Source organism: Rattus norvegicus, chromosome 4, assembly GCF_021556685.1.
Source record: "Rattus norvegicus strain SHRSP/BbbUtx chromosome 4, alternate assembly SHRSP_T2T, whole genome shotgun sequence".
Taxonomy (NCBI): domain Eukaryota; kingdom Metazoa; phylum Chordata; class Mammalia; order Rodentia; family Muridae; genus Rattus; species Rattus norvegicus.
The window spans coordinates 154,694,460-154,709,785 of record NC_141537.1 but is presented as its reverse complement, the minus strand read 5'-3'; the positions used below and the strand labels follow the sequence as shown (position 1 = coordinate 154,709,785).

Below are 15,326 nucleotides of genomic sequence, written 5' to 3'. Positions count from 1 at the left end.
CATCGCGCAGCCCTTAAGAGCGCCCGGTGTCCCACGGGCCGCTCCCCTCGGTGTCCACGCTCACTCCACGTCCTCTCCAGCCCGCATACTGCATCCTCTCTTGCCCGCATACTCCATCCCTTCTTGCCCGCATTACTTTAACCATCTCACCACACCCACTGCCCCAGTCGGGCAGCCTTCCCACCATTCCTTTCTCTTCAGTATTGAGTCTTAAATTGGAGGAGAAAGTGGGTTTTAGTCAGGATAGTTTGACAGTTCTCACTCTAGAAATTTCTGGAAGTTGTCCAGAGTGCCTTCGGTCTACAGTCTTCTTTTCCGTACACCCATGTGAGTTCCTTTCCCTTCCAACTTTGTGTCATAACTTCCCACCGCTTCTGCTCCTGCCTTGCTGTCTAACCTACACCTGGTTTTGTCTTTCTCTTCAGCCTCTTAGACTACAGATTGCCTGGCCCAACTGTAGGGATACCTAGTATGTCTGTAGGTGCTGACACACATATGCTGTTTGGTTTGGTTAAAGATGCACCAGCCTTGTGTTTTATGTATATTTTATGAACCTAGGGCAGAGCTCAATTCTATACAGTGTAGCCTCGGGTCTTAAATATCTGCATGAAGGATAGGATTTCAGAATTGTGTTTTTACTACCCCTGAAGAGTTTTTAGTTCAGAAAAAAAAGGATCCTGAGAATTAAGTTACAAGTTCACGCTTCTAGATATAAAACAACCTGACTTATCTGGTTTCCTTGACTCTTTGGGAACCTGAACAAGTCTTTTTAAAAATTATTATACTGTGTTTGTTTAATGGGGGAGGGAGCATGTTGCAGAGCCAGTATACAATTGAAGAAGCCATTCCTTTCCTTCTGTCACGTGGATTCCAGCATCGAACTCAGATCAGGAGACTTGGTGGTAGTAACCTTACCTGCTGACATCTTGCGCTGAACAAGATTTGGGATATGTTCCAAATTCGGAATATGATCTCCTTAGCTTTTAGCCACTCCTCTTTTCTAAGAAACAGATACTTTTTAGACCCAAGTGCATACAGAAGAACTAACAGACACAATAAGCAGTAAATCCCACCCGGAAGGTCTTTATCAGGAAATGCAGAGGCTAAAATTCTTGCAGGCCTGTATCTCACATTTCACAGTCCGTTGAGGCCTGTTGACTTTCATGACCTTCCTGAATAATAGAAAACATTGTTTGTCACCAAATAATTCGTGATGTACAGTGTAACAGTTCTGGCTATGCCTCAGTGTGCACTGTCCTCCTGGGGTCATCTGGGTTATCTTCTGTTTAAGCAGCCTCCGGGGCCATCTGTTCTCTGCTCCTACTGTATGAGTGCTGAAGATAACACTCAGCTGGTCAGGCTTGGCAGTAAGCACCTTTTCAAACCCAAGCAGGCTTTTATTACCTTTTACCCAACATGTGTGTGCACATTCACATGCATTTATTTACGAGCACAAGCACAAGTGAGTTCCTCGACACACCACGTGGAAGTCAGAGACCAATTATTTGAGACTTAGCTCTCCCCTACTATGTGGGTCCAAGGAATCAACTTCAGGCCCTCAGATTTGAAAGTGCTTTTACCCACTGAGCCATCTTGCCTGCCCTGAAAGTCACATTTTAAAAAAAAAGTTACTTTCTGACAATTTCATATGTGCTTCTGGGTTGGTTTTTTGTTTTTTTTTTTTTGTTTTGTTTTGTTTTGTTTTTTTTTTTTTTTTGCCCCTTCTTACCTTCTACCATCCCCTTTCCACTCCCCCACCACATTCCCCTCCTACTTTTGGGGTCTTGTTTTGTGCTGTGCTGTGCATGAGCGAGTAAGGAAGAGAGAGTTACCAGTGAGGTTTTTGTTGCTGATTTGTTTGTTTGTTTGTTGTTTGTTTGTTTGGAGAGCGGGCCTCACTTTGTAGTCCTGGCTGCCTTGGAACTTGCTGTATAGACCAGCCCAGTATGGGACTCACAGTGATCCGTCTGCGTTTGCCTCCCTGGTCCTAGTATTAAAGGCATGCACCGCCATCTCTGGCTCTTTTTAAAAAAGATTTTGCGTGTGTGTGTGTGTGTGTGTGTGTGTGTGTGTGTGTGTGTGTGTGTGTTTTAAAAAAGATTTTGCGTGTGTGTGTGTGTGTGTGTGTGTGTGTGTGTGTGTGTGTGTGTGCGTGCGCGCGCGCGCGTGCGTGCGTGCGTGTGTTGGTGAATATATGCCAGGCAAGGGAGTGCCTGAGAAGACCAGTAGAGGTCTTCAGATCCTCTGGTCTAGCCTGGAGTTTTAAGCAGGTGTGAGCCCCCTAGTGGGGATACTGGGAACAGCAAGTGCTCTTCACTAAGAGGCCTCCTCTCCAGCCTCCGCAGTTTTGGCAGCTGAGTATGGATGCCTTGTGTTTATTCAAAGCACCTCACGGACCTCCCTCCATGCTTTTCCTCTTTTCTTTTCCTGGCTGTCTTGAAACTCTCTATGTAGCCAGAGCTGGCCTGGACATAGTAGTAGTCCTCCTACCTCAGCTCTCTGAATGTTGGAATTACAGGTGTGACCCACCCTATCTAGCTACCTTAGTGTGCCCTAACCCCATTTCACACAAAGCAAAGTGCTGGGCCCAAGATGCACACTGAGAACCTTTGAGGTTTTGCTTACCTAGAAAGATCATTTACAACAGCCCTACAATGGCACCTCTAAAAAGGTGGATGCCTGCTTCTACTTCTAGCAGAACTTTCTTGAGTTTACTAAACATACAGCTTTCCATTTATAAGTGTTCAATTATAAATTGCAGGGCCTTTTTCAGCCACAAGAATTATTACCATGTCCAATAACAGCGAGAAACATTTCGGGAAACAACACCAATGGAGAAAAGCTGCTCCTTCACTGAAGGAGTCTGTGCCGAGTCACTGGCAGCCTGTTTCGGCACTGTGGAAATGACCTCCCTTTCTGGGTCACAGTTCTCTTATCTAACACTCAATAGTGTTTGGCCCAGAAGTCTTCCTCCCTCTCCCAATGGTAACGCAGTGGAGCCCAGGTCAAGTGTGCATAGCCCCTTAATTCTGGGATGTGCATGGTTTACAATTCAGGCTTCAGAGGAGCATTTTTCCAGAGTCCAGACCTGATGGTACTCTACTCAGTTACTCAGGGAGACTGAGGTGGGTGGGTCGAAGCAAACTGAGGCCAGCCTGGGCTACAGGGCAAGACCTTCTTTTTAGAAGTCAGAGGACAACACTTTGGAAGTAGCTCTCTCCCTCCACGGGGGGGTCTTGGGGTTGAGTTCAGGTCTCCAGGCTTTAGGCAAGTGCCTTTATTGACTGGGCCATTGTACCAGCAAGGCCTTGTTCCCCATTTCTAGATACTTCTGTTTTCTGAGACAGAGTCTCTCAAACTGGAACTACATGTAGGAGATGACCTTGAACCCCTGATCCTCTTGCTTCTGTGTGGTCAATGCTGGGATTATAGGCAGATACAGCCCTACTGTACTGGGGATCAAACCTAGGGCTTCGTACATGCTGAGCACACACTCTGCGAACTGAGCTACATTCCCAGCCCATCTCTAAATATTTCTTTTTAGTTTAAAAAAAAGATTTATTTTATGAATATTCACATTTTCCCCAAATATATGTCTGCATTATGTGTGTGCCTGGTGCCCATGGAAGCAGAAGAGGTCTCAGATCTCTTAGAACTGGAGTTAGAGATAGTTGTGAACCACTACATGGGTGCTGGGAATCAAACCTGCCCCCTCCCCCTACACGCCTACACACACACACACACACACTCACTCACACTCACTCACACTCACACACACACACACACACACACACACACACGCACACACAAGAGCCACAGGTGTTTCTTAACCACTAACACATCTCTTCAGCCTCCTTTCTATTCCTGAATATCTCTAACCAGCAGAGTAACTTGGGCCACCTCTCAATTACAGAATATTCAAACAAGAGAACATCCAGAATGGTTGGTCACTCATGCCTTTAATCCCCGCACTTCAAAGCTGAGACAAGAGGACTACCTTGAGTTTAAGAGTTCAAAGCTGGGGCTGGAGAGATGGCTCAGCAGTCAAGAGCACTGACTGCTCTTCCTGAGGTCCTGAGTTCAAATCCCAGCAACCACATGGTGTCTCACAACCATCTGTAATGGGATCCGATGCCCTCTTCTGGAGTGTCTGAAGACAGCGACAATATACTCATACGAATAAAATAAATCTTTTTAAAAAAAAGTTCAAAGCTGGCCTGGTTTACAGAGTGAAATCTTATCTTTAGAAGGAAAAAATGACAGTTGAGAACCTCTTTAAGCAAAAACAGCAAGAGACACACTAACAGCCCTGTTACTAAGTACTCAAACGAGGCGAGAACAGAAGTCCCTGAAGAAGCTATACAAAAGGCTTCCAAACTCAAAAGCGTGCTAATGTCTCCAGTTATGGAAGTATAAGTCAAAGCCAAAGCAAATTCATACCTCAGATTTTAGATGGCCGTATTAACTGAAACTGAAAACAAGCGTTAGTGGTGGTACAGAGGAGGAACCTCCTCTTATTTGTGGATTTCTTTATTTCTTTATTTCTTATTTCCTCCCCTTGATTTGTGGTCCCTGTGAATTCTGGCTTTAGGAAAACACAGCCACGGCAGGAAACAATACAGTGGGCCTGTGTGTGTGTATAAAACCAGAAAACAGAACGAGAAATTCCTACCAGCTGGGGAGCAGACAATTGGTAGTTACTGGTTAAGACTATGGAGCTTACCTTCCGTCCTTTTGAGGCAAAGTCTCACTGGGTCGCTCCGGCTGGCCTGGAACCAAGCTGGTCTCCAGTTTGCAGCCTTCCTGTGGCTGCCTCCTAGCTGGACTTACAGGTGTACACCACTGTGCCTGTACGGGTCAATGTGCTTTGGATGAACAGAATCAATAGAATGACTCCGTTAAAGGAGGAATTACTAGACTGACTTCTGTGGTGCAGAGGAATCCAACAATGGCTGTCTCTCACCAGAGAGGACAAGAATCTAGTGGCACAGAGCCCTGGAAGAAGATACCTGAAGGGCCATTGATCTAAAGTCCATCTTGGAAGAAGCCAATTCTAATACCAGAGAAAGCATCAACAGTAATAGATACTTAGTAGATTAGCAGGCAAAAGTGACATTTCCTTCTTTGTCCTTTAATCTGGGCTGTCTCCTGCAGGGCGTTATCTTCCTACTTATTAGGTATCAGATAGATGCAGAAAACCTCTTACAGCGGTGCCCTGAAGCTTCTCTTTCAGTTGATTACAGACCAGTCAGGTTGACAACTAAGATTGACAACTCCACGCCTGATTGACTGGACAGTCAACTGCAGAGCCTGACCTCGTGGTTAACTTCCAAATGAAAACAATAACAAGGTCATAGTTTTACAAAATATGATACAAACTGTCCCATGCAAAACCCAAAACTCATTTCCTCTCCCCTAGAATAGGTGGCAAAGCCCCTTGAAGAATGTTTAGTCTTTTAGCGTCCCATCGTTTTAATGTAATATAGATTTACAACAGTTCGCCGCTATATCTCAATGTTATATTACATGATAGGCGACAGAGGTAAGGAAACATATCTGCTTAATATATGTGCGTGTAAGCATAAATAATGGTTGGGCATGTTAGTATTTTGTCATCCTAATAAAAGCTAATGTCACCGGGGAGAGGGAACCTCAGACTGAGAGAAGGCCTCCATCACACTAATGATCAATGTGGGAGGCACAGCCCCTGTGGGCAGTGCTAGCCCTAAGCAGGCAACCCCAGGAGGTATAAGAAACATGAGCCCAAGTCATGTAAAGATCCCTTTGCTTTAGTTTCTGCCTCCAGGTTCCTGCCCTGACCGTCCTCCAGGATGGACTAAGTATAACCCACATTTCTGTAACTCATCACGTGGCTTTGGCTGGTATCCATAACCACTACCTTCCTCTACTCCCCATTCTGCACTTCCTCCCCTAAGCCAGAACCTCAGTAAGTCTTATTCTCTCCCTTGAAGGGTGACCCATATATTCATCCTTGAAGGGTGACCCATATATTCATTCTTTTTTTTTTCTTTTTTCTTTTTTTCGGAGCTGGGGACGAAACCCAGGGCCTTCCGCTTGCTAGGCAAGCGCTCTACCACTGAGCTAAATCCCCAACCCCCCATATATTCATTCTTGAAGGGTCTGGGTCATTTGTCATTCTGCCTGGATTGAATTGCAGTCTCCCGTTGTCCTTAATCACAGGGTATAGTACCAAGAGAGCGTCCCAAAGCATCCCCTATACCCCAGACATAATCGTCCTTCTCTCCTTTGTGGAGAAGCAATCCAGGGGACAGGAGCACCTCTCTGCGGCTCTAAGGGACAGCTAGCTGACAGTCTGGATCAGTCACCCCTCTGAACAACTTTTTATTTTAGCCTGTTAGGTTAAGGTCATTGGAAACCTGACATAAGCAGGAGGAAATCTGAGCTTCCGGTGCAGTGGAATGTTTCTTGTGTCTCCTGGCAGAATCATTCTTCATTCTGGAGCCAAAACTGGGCAAGCAGCATATGAAGTCCTGTGAACAGGAAGCAGTAATTTTCTTAGTGGGCCACTAGGGGTGATAGTGAGTGGAGCCCATTCCCTTTTCCTCCCCTTGATTTGTGGTCCCTGTGAATTCTGGCTTTAGGAAAACAGTGCCTTGAATCAGATGCTGATTCAAAGCATATGTAGAACTCTGCCTCAACTTTCTAGGCTACTGACACCCAACTGGCCCTGTAGCTGTGTATTTAAAAAGCAGTGCGGCTGTTCTGTCAAGCCAGCTGCTTCTGGGTGTGGCAAACATTAAGATTGGTGAATCCCGTGACTGGTCCTCTTTTTGTGACTATGAAGAGAGTTTCTTGGTCCGAAGCAATGTTGTGTGGAGTATCATGATGGCGGATAAAGTTGTGGCAGAATCATTACATGCAGGAAAGGCCAATCCATGACCAAAATAAGTATTGGTTCCGGTAAGAACAAGTACTATCACTTCCGTGTGGACATGGCCCAATGTAGCAGTGAGCCTGCTGCTGGTCGCGAGCTCATCACCCCGCGGGAACAGTGCCCCATCGGGGGCTTAGCGTCCGTGTCTGCAGCTGGCACATGTGGCACCCGGTGGTAGCTTACCCAGTCAGCCTTGGACTGCAGCTGTCCAGCTTCTGTGCAGTGCCTGTGGGTAAAATGTTTTCCTGAGCCGTTGCTTCCAAGGATGGAACCCTTCGGCTTCCGCTTTTTTTTCTTGAAATAAATTTGAATCTTTACAAGATCTTCAGCCGCCTCCGAGGGCAGGGGTTGTACCCTCAGGACAAACTTCCATTCTCTCAGTGCAGAGCAGCAGTTCCATGTCAGAGGTGCTGATCTCTCTATTAGCTACAGCTGCCCATTGGCACCGCCGAGAGACGCTCCCACTCCCTTAGCACTGCTGAGAGGTGCTCCCGTCCCCTTAGCACTGCTGAGAGGTGCTCCCGTTCCCTTAGCACTGCTGAGAGGTGCTCCTGTTCCCTTAGCACTGCTGAGAGACGCTCCCACTCCCTTAGCACTGCTGAGAGGTGCTCCCACTCCCTTAGCACTGCTGAGAGGTGCTCCCGTTCCCTTAGCACTGCTGAGAGACGCTCCCACTCCCTTAGCACTGCTGAGAGACGCTCCCACTCCCTTAGCACTGCCGAGAGGTGCTCCCATTCCCTTAGCACTGCTGAGAGGTGCTCCTGTTCCCTTAGCCCTGCTGAGAGGTGCTCCTGTTCCCTTAGCACTGCTGAGAGATGCTCCCACTCCCTTAGCACTGCTGAGAAGTGCTCCTGTTCCCTTAGCACTGCTGAGAGGTGCTCCCGTTCCCTTAGCACTGCTGAGAAGTGCTCCCATTCCCTTAGCACCGCCGAGAGACGCTCCCACTCCCTTAGCACTGCTGAGAGGTGCACCCACTCCCTTAGCACTGCTGAGAGGTGCTCCCGTTCCCTTAGCACTGCTGAGAGGTGCTCCTGTTCCCTTAGCACTGCTGAGAGGTGCTCCCATTCCCTTAGCACCGCTGAGAGGTGCTCCTGTTCCCTTAGCACTGCTGAGAGATGCTCCCATTCCCTTAGCACTGCTGAGAGGTGCTCCTGTTCCCTTAGCCCTGCTGAGAGGTGCTCCTGTTCCCTTAGCACTGCTGAGAGGTGCTCCCATCCCCTTAGCACTGCTGAGAGGTGCTCCTGTTCCCTTAGCCCTGCTGAGAAGTGCTCCCGTTCCCTTAGCACTGCTGAGAGGTGCTCCTGTTCCCTTAGCACTGCTGAGAGACGCTCCCACTCCCTTAGCACTCCTGAGAGGTGCTCCCACTCCCTTAGCACTGCTGAGAAGTGCTCCCATTCCCTTAGCACTGCTGAGAGACGTTCCCACTCCCTTAGCACTGCTGAGAGGTGCTCCTGTTCCCTTAGCCCTGCTGAGAAGTGCTCCTGTTCCCTTAGCACTGCTGAGAGATGCTCCCACTCCCTTAGCCCTGCTGAGAGGTGCTCCTGTTCCCTTAGCACTGCTGAGAGGTGCTCCCGTTCCCTTAGCACTGCTGAGAAGTGCTCCTGTTCCCTTAGCACTGCTGAGAGATGCTCCTGTTCCCTTAGCACTGCTGAGAAGTGCTCCTGTTCCCTTAGCACTGCTGAGAGGTGCTCCCACTCCCTTAGCACTGCTGAGAAGTGCTCCCACTCCCTTAGCACCGCTGAGAAGTGCTCCTGTTCCCTTAGCACTGCTGAGAGGTGCTCCTGTTCCCTTAGCACTGCTGAGAAGTGCTCCCGTTCCCTTAGCACTGCTGAGAAGTGCTCCTGTTCCCTTAGCCCTGCTGAGAGGTGCTCCTGTTCCCTTAGCACTGCTGAGAAGTGCTCCTGTTCCCTTAGCACTGCTGAGAGGTGCTCCCGTTCCCTTAGCCCTGCTGAGAGGTGCTCCTGTTCCCTTAGCACTGCTGAGAGGTGCTCCCGTTCCCTTAGCCCTGCTGAGAGGTGCTCCTGTTCCCTTAGCACTGCTGAGAAGTGCTCCTGTTCCCTTAGCACTGCTGAGAAGTGCTCCTGTTCCCTTAGCACTGCTGAGAGGTGCTCCTGTTCCCTTAGCACTGCTGAGAGGTGCTCCCGTTCCCTTAGCACTGCTGAGAGGTGCTCCCGTTCCCTTAGCACTGCTGAGAGGTGCTCCCGTTCCCTTAGCACTGCTGAGAGGTGCTCCTGTTCCCTTAGCACTGCTGAGAGATGCTCCCATTCCCTTAGCACTGCTGAGAGGTGCTCCCATTCCCTTAGCACCGCCGAGAGACGCTCCCACTCCCTTAGCCCTGCTGAGAGATGCTCCTGTTCCCTTAGCACTGCTGAGAGGTGCTCCTGTTCCCTTAGCACCGCCGAGAGACGCTCCCACTCCCTTAGCCCTGCTGAGAGATGCTCCTGTTCCCTTAGCCCTGCTGAGAGGTGCTCCTGTTCCCTTAGCACTGCTGAGAGGTGCTCCTGTTCCCTTAGCACTGCTGAGAGGTGCTCCTGTTCCCTTAGCACTGCTGAGAGGTGCTCCTGTTCCCTTAGCACTGCTGAGAAGTGCTCCCGTTCCCTTAGCACTGCTGAGAAGTGCTCCTGTTCCCTTAGCACTGCTGAGAGGTGCTCCTGTTCCCTTAGCACTGCTGAGAGGTGCTCCTGTTCCCTTAGCACTGCTGAGAAGTGCTCCTGTTCCCTTAGCACTGCTGAGAGGTGCTCCTGTTCCCTTAGCACTGCTGAGAAGTGCTCCCGTTCCCTTAGCACTGCTGAGAGGTGCTCCCGTTCCCTTAGCACTGCTGAGAAGTGCTCCCGTTCCCTTAGCACTGCTGAGAGGTGCTCCTGTTCCCTTAGCACTGCTGAGAAGTGCTCCCGTTCCCTTAGCACTGCTGAGAGGTGCTCCCATCCCCTTAGCACCGCTGAGAAGTGCACCCACTCCCTTAGCACTGCTGAGAGGTGCTCCTGTTCCCTTAGCACTGCTGAGAAGTGCTCCTGTTCCCTTAGCACTGCTGAGAAGTGCTCCCGTTCCCTTAGCACTGCTGAGAGACGCTCCCACTCCCTTAGCACTGCTGAGAGGTGCTCCTGTTCCCTTAGCACTGCTGAGAGGTGCTCCTGTTCCCTTAGCACTGCTGAGAAGTGCTCCTGTTCCCTTAGCACTGCTGAGAGGTGCTCCTGTTCCCTTAGCACTGCTGAGAAGTGCTCCCGTTCCCTTAGCACTGCTGAGAGGTGCTCCCGTTCCCTTAGCACTGCTGAGAAGTGCTCCCGTTCCCTTAGCACTGCTGAGAGGTGCTCCTGTTCCCTTAGCACTGCTGAGAAGTGCTCCCGTTCCCTTAGCACTGCTGAGAGGTGCTCCCATCCCCTTAGCACCGCTGAGAAGTGCACCCACTCCCTTAGCACTGCTGAGAGGTGCTCCTGTTCCCTTAGCACTGCTGAGAAGTGCTCCTGTTCCCTTAGCACTGCTGAGAAGTGCTCCCGTTCCCTTAGCACTGCTGAGAGACGCTCCCACTCCCTTAGCACTGCTGAGAGGTGCTCCTGTTCCCTTAGCACTGCTGAGAAGTGCTCCTGTTCCCTTAGCACTGCTGAGAAGTGCTCCCATTCCCTTAGCACTGCTGAGAAGTGCACCTACTCCCTTAGCACTGCTGAGAGGTGCTCCCATCCCCTTAGCACCGCTGAGAAGTGCACCCACTCCCTTAGCCCTGCTGAGAGATGCTCCTGTTCCCTTAGCCCTGCTGAGAGGTGCTCCTGTTCCCTTAGCACTGCTGAGAGGTGCTCCCGTTCCCTTAGCACTGCTGAGAAGTGCTCCCGTTCCCTTAGCACTGCTGAGAGGTGCTCCCGTTCCCTTAGCACTGCTGAGAAGTGCTCCTGTTCCCTTAGCACTGCTGAGAGGTGCTCCTGTTCCCTTAGCACTGCTGAGAAGTGCTCCCGTTCCCTTAGCACTGCTGAGAGGTGCTCCTGTTCCCTTAGCACTGCTGAGAAGTGCTCCCGTTCCCTTAGCACTGCTGAGAGGTGCTCCCATCCCCTTAGCACCGCTGAGAAGTGCACCCACTCCCTTAGCACTGCTGAGAGGTGCTCCTGTTCCCTTAGCACTGCTGAGAAGTGCTCCTGTTCCCTTAGCACTGCTGAGAAGTGCTCCCGTTCCCTTAGCACTGCTGAGAGACGCTCCCACTCCCTTAGCACTGCTGAGAGGTGCTCCTGTTCCCTTAGCACTGCTGAGAAGTGCTCCTGTTCCCTTAGCACTGCTGAGAAGTGCTCCCATTCCCTTAGCACTGCTGAGAAGTGCACCTACTCCCTTAGCACTGCTGAGAGGTGCTCCCATCCCCTTAGCACCGCTGAGAAGTGCACCCACTCCCTTAGCACTGCTGAGAGGTGCTCCTGTTCCCTTAGCACTGCTGAGAAGTGCTCCTGTTCCCTTAGCACTGCTGAGAAGTGCTCCCGTTCCCTTAGCACTGCTGAGAGGTGCTCCCATTCCCTTAGCACCGCTGAGAGGTGCTCCTGTTCCCTTAGCACTGCTGAGAGATGCTCCCATTCCCTTAGCACTGCTGAGAGGTGCTCCTGTTCCCTTAGCCCTGCTGAGAGGTGCTCCTGTTCCCTTAGCACTGCTGAGAGGTGCTCCTGTTCCCTTAGCACTGCTGAGAAGTGCTCCTGTTCCCTTAGCACTGCTGAGAAGTGCTCCCGTTCCCTTAGCACTGCTGAGAGGTGCTCCCATCCCCTTAGCACTGCTGAGAGGTGCTCCTGTTCCCTTAGCCCTGCTGAGAAGTGCTCCCGTTCCCTTAGCACTGCTGAGAGGTGCTCCTGTTCCCTTAGCACTGCTGAGAGACGCTCCCACTCCCTTAGCACTCCTGAGAGGTGCTCCCACTCCCTTAGCACTGCTGAGAAGTGCTCCCATTCCCTTAGCACTGCTGAGAGACGTTCCCACTCCCTTAGCACTGCTGAGAGGTGCTCCTGTTCCCTTAGCCCTGCTGAGAAGTGCTCCTGTTCCCTTAGCACTGCTGAGAGATGCTCCCACTCCCTTAGCCCTGCTGAGAGGTGCTCCCGTTCCCTTAGCACCGCTGAGAAGTGCTCCCATTCCCTTAGCACTGCTGAGAAGTGCTCCCATTCCCTTAGCACTGCTGAGAAGTGCACCCACTCCCTTAGCACTGCTGAGAAGTGCTCCTGTTCCCTTAGCACTGCTGAGAAGTGCTCCCGTTCCCTTAGCACTGCTGAGAGGTGCTCCTGTTCCCTTAGCACTGCTGAGAAGTGCACCCACTCCCTTAGCACTGCTGAGAAGTGCTCCTGTTCCCTTAGCACTGCTGAGAGGTGCTCCCGTTCCCTTAGCACTGCTGAGAAGTGCTCCCACTCCCTTAGCACTGCTGAGAAGTGCTCCTGTTCCCTTAGCACTGCTGAGAGATGCTCCTGCTCCCTTAGCACTGCTGAGAGATGCTCCCATTCCCTTAGCACTGCTGAGAAGTGCTCCTGTTCCCTTAGCACCGCTGAGAGATGCTCCCACTCCCTTAGCACTGCTGAGAAGTGCACCTACTCCCTTAGCACTGCTGAGAGATGCTCCCACTCCCTTAGCACTCCTGAGAGGTGCACCCACTCCCTTAGCACTGCTGAGAAGTGCTCCTGTTCCCTTAGCACTGCTGAGAGATGCTCCTGCTCCCTTAGCACTGCTGAGAGATGCTCCCACTCCCTTAGCACTGCTGAGAGGTGCTCCTGTTCCCTTAGCACTGCTGAGAAGTGCTCCCACTCCCTTAGCACTGCTGAGAAGTGCTCCTGTTCCCTTAGCACTGCTGAGAGATGCTCCTGCTCCCTTAGCACTGCTGAGAGATGCTCCCATTCCCTTAGCACTGCTGAGAAGTGCTCCTGTTCCCTTAGCACCGCTGAGAGATGCTCCCACTCCCTTAGCACTGCTGAGAAGTGCTCCCATTCCCTTAGCACCGCTGAGAGGTGCTCCCACTCCCTTAGCACTCCTGAGAGGTGCTCCCACTCCCTTAGCACTGCTGAGAAGTGCTCCCATTCCCTTAGCACTGCTGAGAGGTGCTCCCACTCCCTTAGCACTGCTGAGAAGTGCACCCACTCCCTTAGCACCGCTGAGAGGTGCTCCCACTCCCTTAGCACTGCTGAGAGATGCTCCCACTCCCTTAGCACTCCTGAGAGGTGCTCCCACTCCCTTAGCACTCCTGAGAGGTGCTCCCACTCCCTTAGCACTGCTGAGAAGTGCTCCCATTCCCTTAGCACCGCTGAGAAGTGCTCCCACTCCCCTAGCACTGCTGAGAAGTGCTCCCACTCCCTTAGCACCGCTGAGAGATGCTCCCACTCCCTTAGCACTGCTGAGAAGTGCTCCCATCCCCTTAGCACTGCTGAGAGGTGCTCCCATCCCCTTAGCACTGCTGAGAGGTGCTCCCATTCCCTTAGCACCGCTGAGAGACGCTCCTGTTCCCTTAGCACTCCTGAGAGGTGCTCCTGTTCCCTTAGCACTGCTGAGAGGTGCTCCCATTCCCTTAGCACTGCTGAGAGGTGCTCCCATTCCTTTAGCACCACTGAGAGACGTTCCCACTCCCTTAGCACTGCTGAGAGATTCTCCCACTCCCTTAGCACCACTGAGAGACCCTCCCACTCCCTTAGCACTCCTGAGAGGTGCTCCTGTTCCCTTAGAACTGCTGAGAGGTGCTCCCATCCCCTTAGCACTGCTGAGAGGTGCTCCCATTCCCTTAGCACCGCTGAGAGACGCTCCCACTCCCTTAGCACTCCTGAGAGGTGCTCCCATCCTGATACTTCCTCTGACAAACAAACCATTTTCTTTAAGTTCAGCTTCACTCAGAGTTTTAAGAGCCGGGAAGAATGAAGCCAGATTCTTTGCCAAAATATCCCATGAATATCCCCTACCCAGTTCCTGACAGAGCCCTTGGCTCTCCGAAACCTCACAGTCTGAGTGTCCACTGGTCTGCACGTCTCTACACATTGCTAAACTCCCACCACTGTCCAAACTTGAGTGGCTTTTCTAGCCCAGCATGTCAAACACTTCCACATTCCTCCCACAAAAGGCTCAAAAGCCACACAGCCGGGTTTATCCCAGCAAAGACCCCACTTCCACAATGTCCCAGTTTCCTGTTGCTCTGATAAAATTCCCTGACAGAAAGCAACTCAGAAAAGCAAGGGTTTGCTTCAGCTCACACCTCCAGGTTGCAGTCAGCATTGCAGGGAAGTCAGGGCCCGAACCCGAGCTTTCTGCAGAAAGGGAAGTCACCAGTCACACCCACCATCAAGAACCAGAAGAAAGGGATGTGTGGGAGTTTAGTGCTCAGCTAGCCTTTTTCCTACATAGTCCAGGGCCCCAACCAGGGAGCGGTGCCACCTGCTTTCAGGCCAAGTCTTCCTAAAATGATTAAGGCAATCGAAACAATCCCTCACGGACAAGACCCTCGACCAAGCTGATCTACACAATTCCTTCACTAAGACTCCCTAGGTCCTGTGGATTGTGACCTGTTTGGGGGTCGCATATAAGATATCCTATATATCAGTTATTTACATTATGACTCATAACTAGCAAAATTTCAATTATGAAGTAGCAATGACATAATTTTATTATGGGTCACCACAACCTGAGGTATTAAAGGGTTGCATCATTAGGAAGGTTGAGAACCACTGCCCTAAGTTGTACCATGTTAACAATTAAAGTTAACCCTCGGTGCCTACCTGGAGTTTCATTTCTACCATGTAGTAGGAAAGCTCTAGCGGCTGGACTTGGCCATGCACACCTTTAATCACAGCACCCCAAAGGCAGAGGCAGGCAGATCTGGTGAGTTCCAGAACAACCGGTTCTACAACAGTGAGTTCCGGGTCAGGACCTCATAGTGTGTGTGTGTGTGTGTGTGTGTGTGTGTGTGTGTGTGTGTGTGTGTGTGTGTGTGTGTGTGTGTGCTATGTGTGTATACCACATGTACAGGAGCCCACAGAGGTCAGAAGACATGTTGAAACACCTGGAATTACATTCACTTATGAGCTGCCTTATGGATGCTGGGAACTGAACCCTGGTCCTATAAGAACAGTGCTCTTAACCATTGAGTTATCACACCAGCCCCCTAGGCTTATCTCTTTAAAAACAAAAAATATTCCCTCAAGCATGCTGGCCTATACCTTTTGTTGTCTCTTGTTAATGTACCAGGGATGCACAAAACCTCCCGCAGAAGCGGCTGGAAGCAGGCAACCACTGGTTTTAAACCTTCCTCAGACTTTATTTCCTGTTTAAGAAATGTAGAGGTTAGAGGACCAGAAACACAGCAGGGTGCAGAGTTGGATCTGAGGGAGCAGCTGCTTGTGCCTGGGCTTAGCTTCCAGCCTATTCTGCTGACCAAAATGGCTAGTGAGAAACCCCCCACCAACACTCCCACCCCCATCCTCTGATAGCCAGG

General features: G+C 50.8%; 1 protein-coding gene across 6 annotated transcripts in view; it reads left to right on the top strand.

Moving 5' to 3' along the window:
• The window catches only part of Wnt5b (Wnt family member 5B), a 130,267-nt gene that overhangs the window by 78,083 nt on the left and 36,858 nt on the right, over window positions 1–15,326 (top strand). The gene's annotated exons all lie outside the window — the stretch shown is intronic.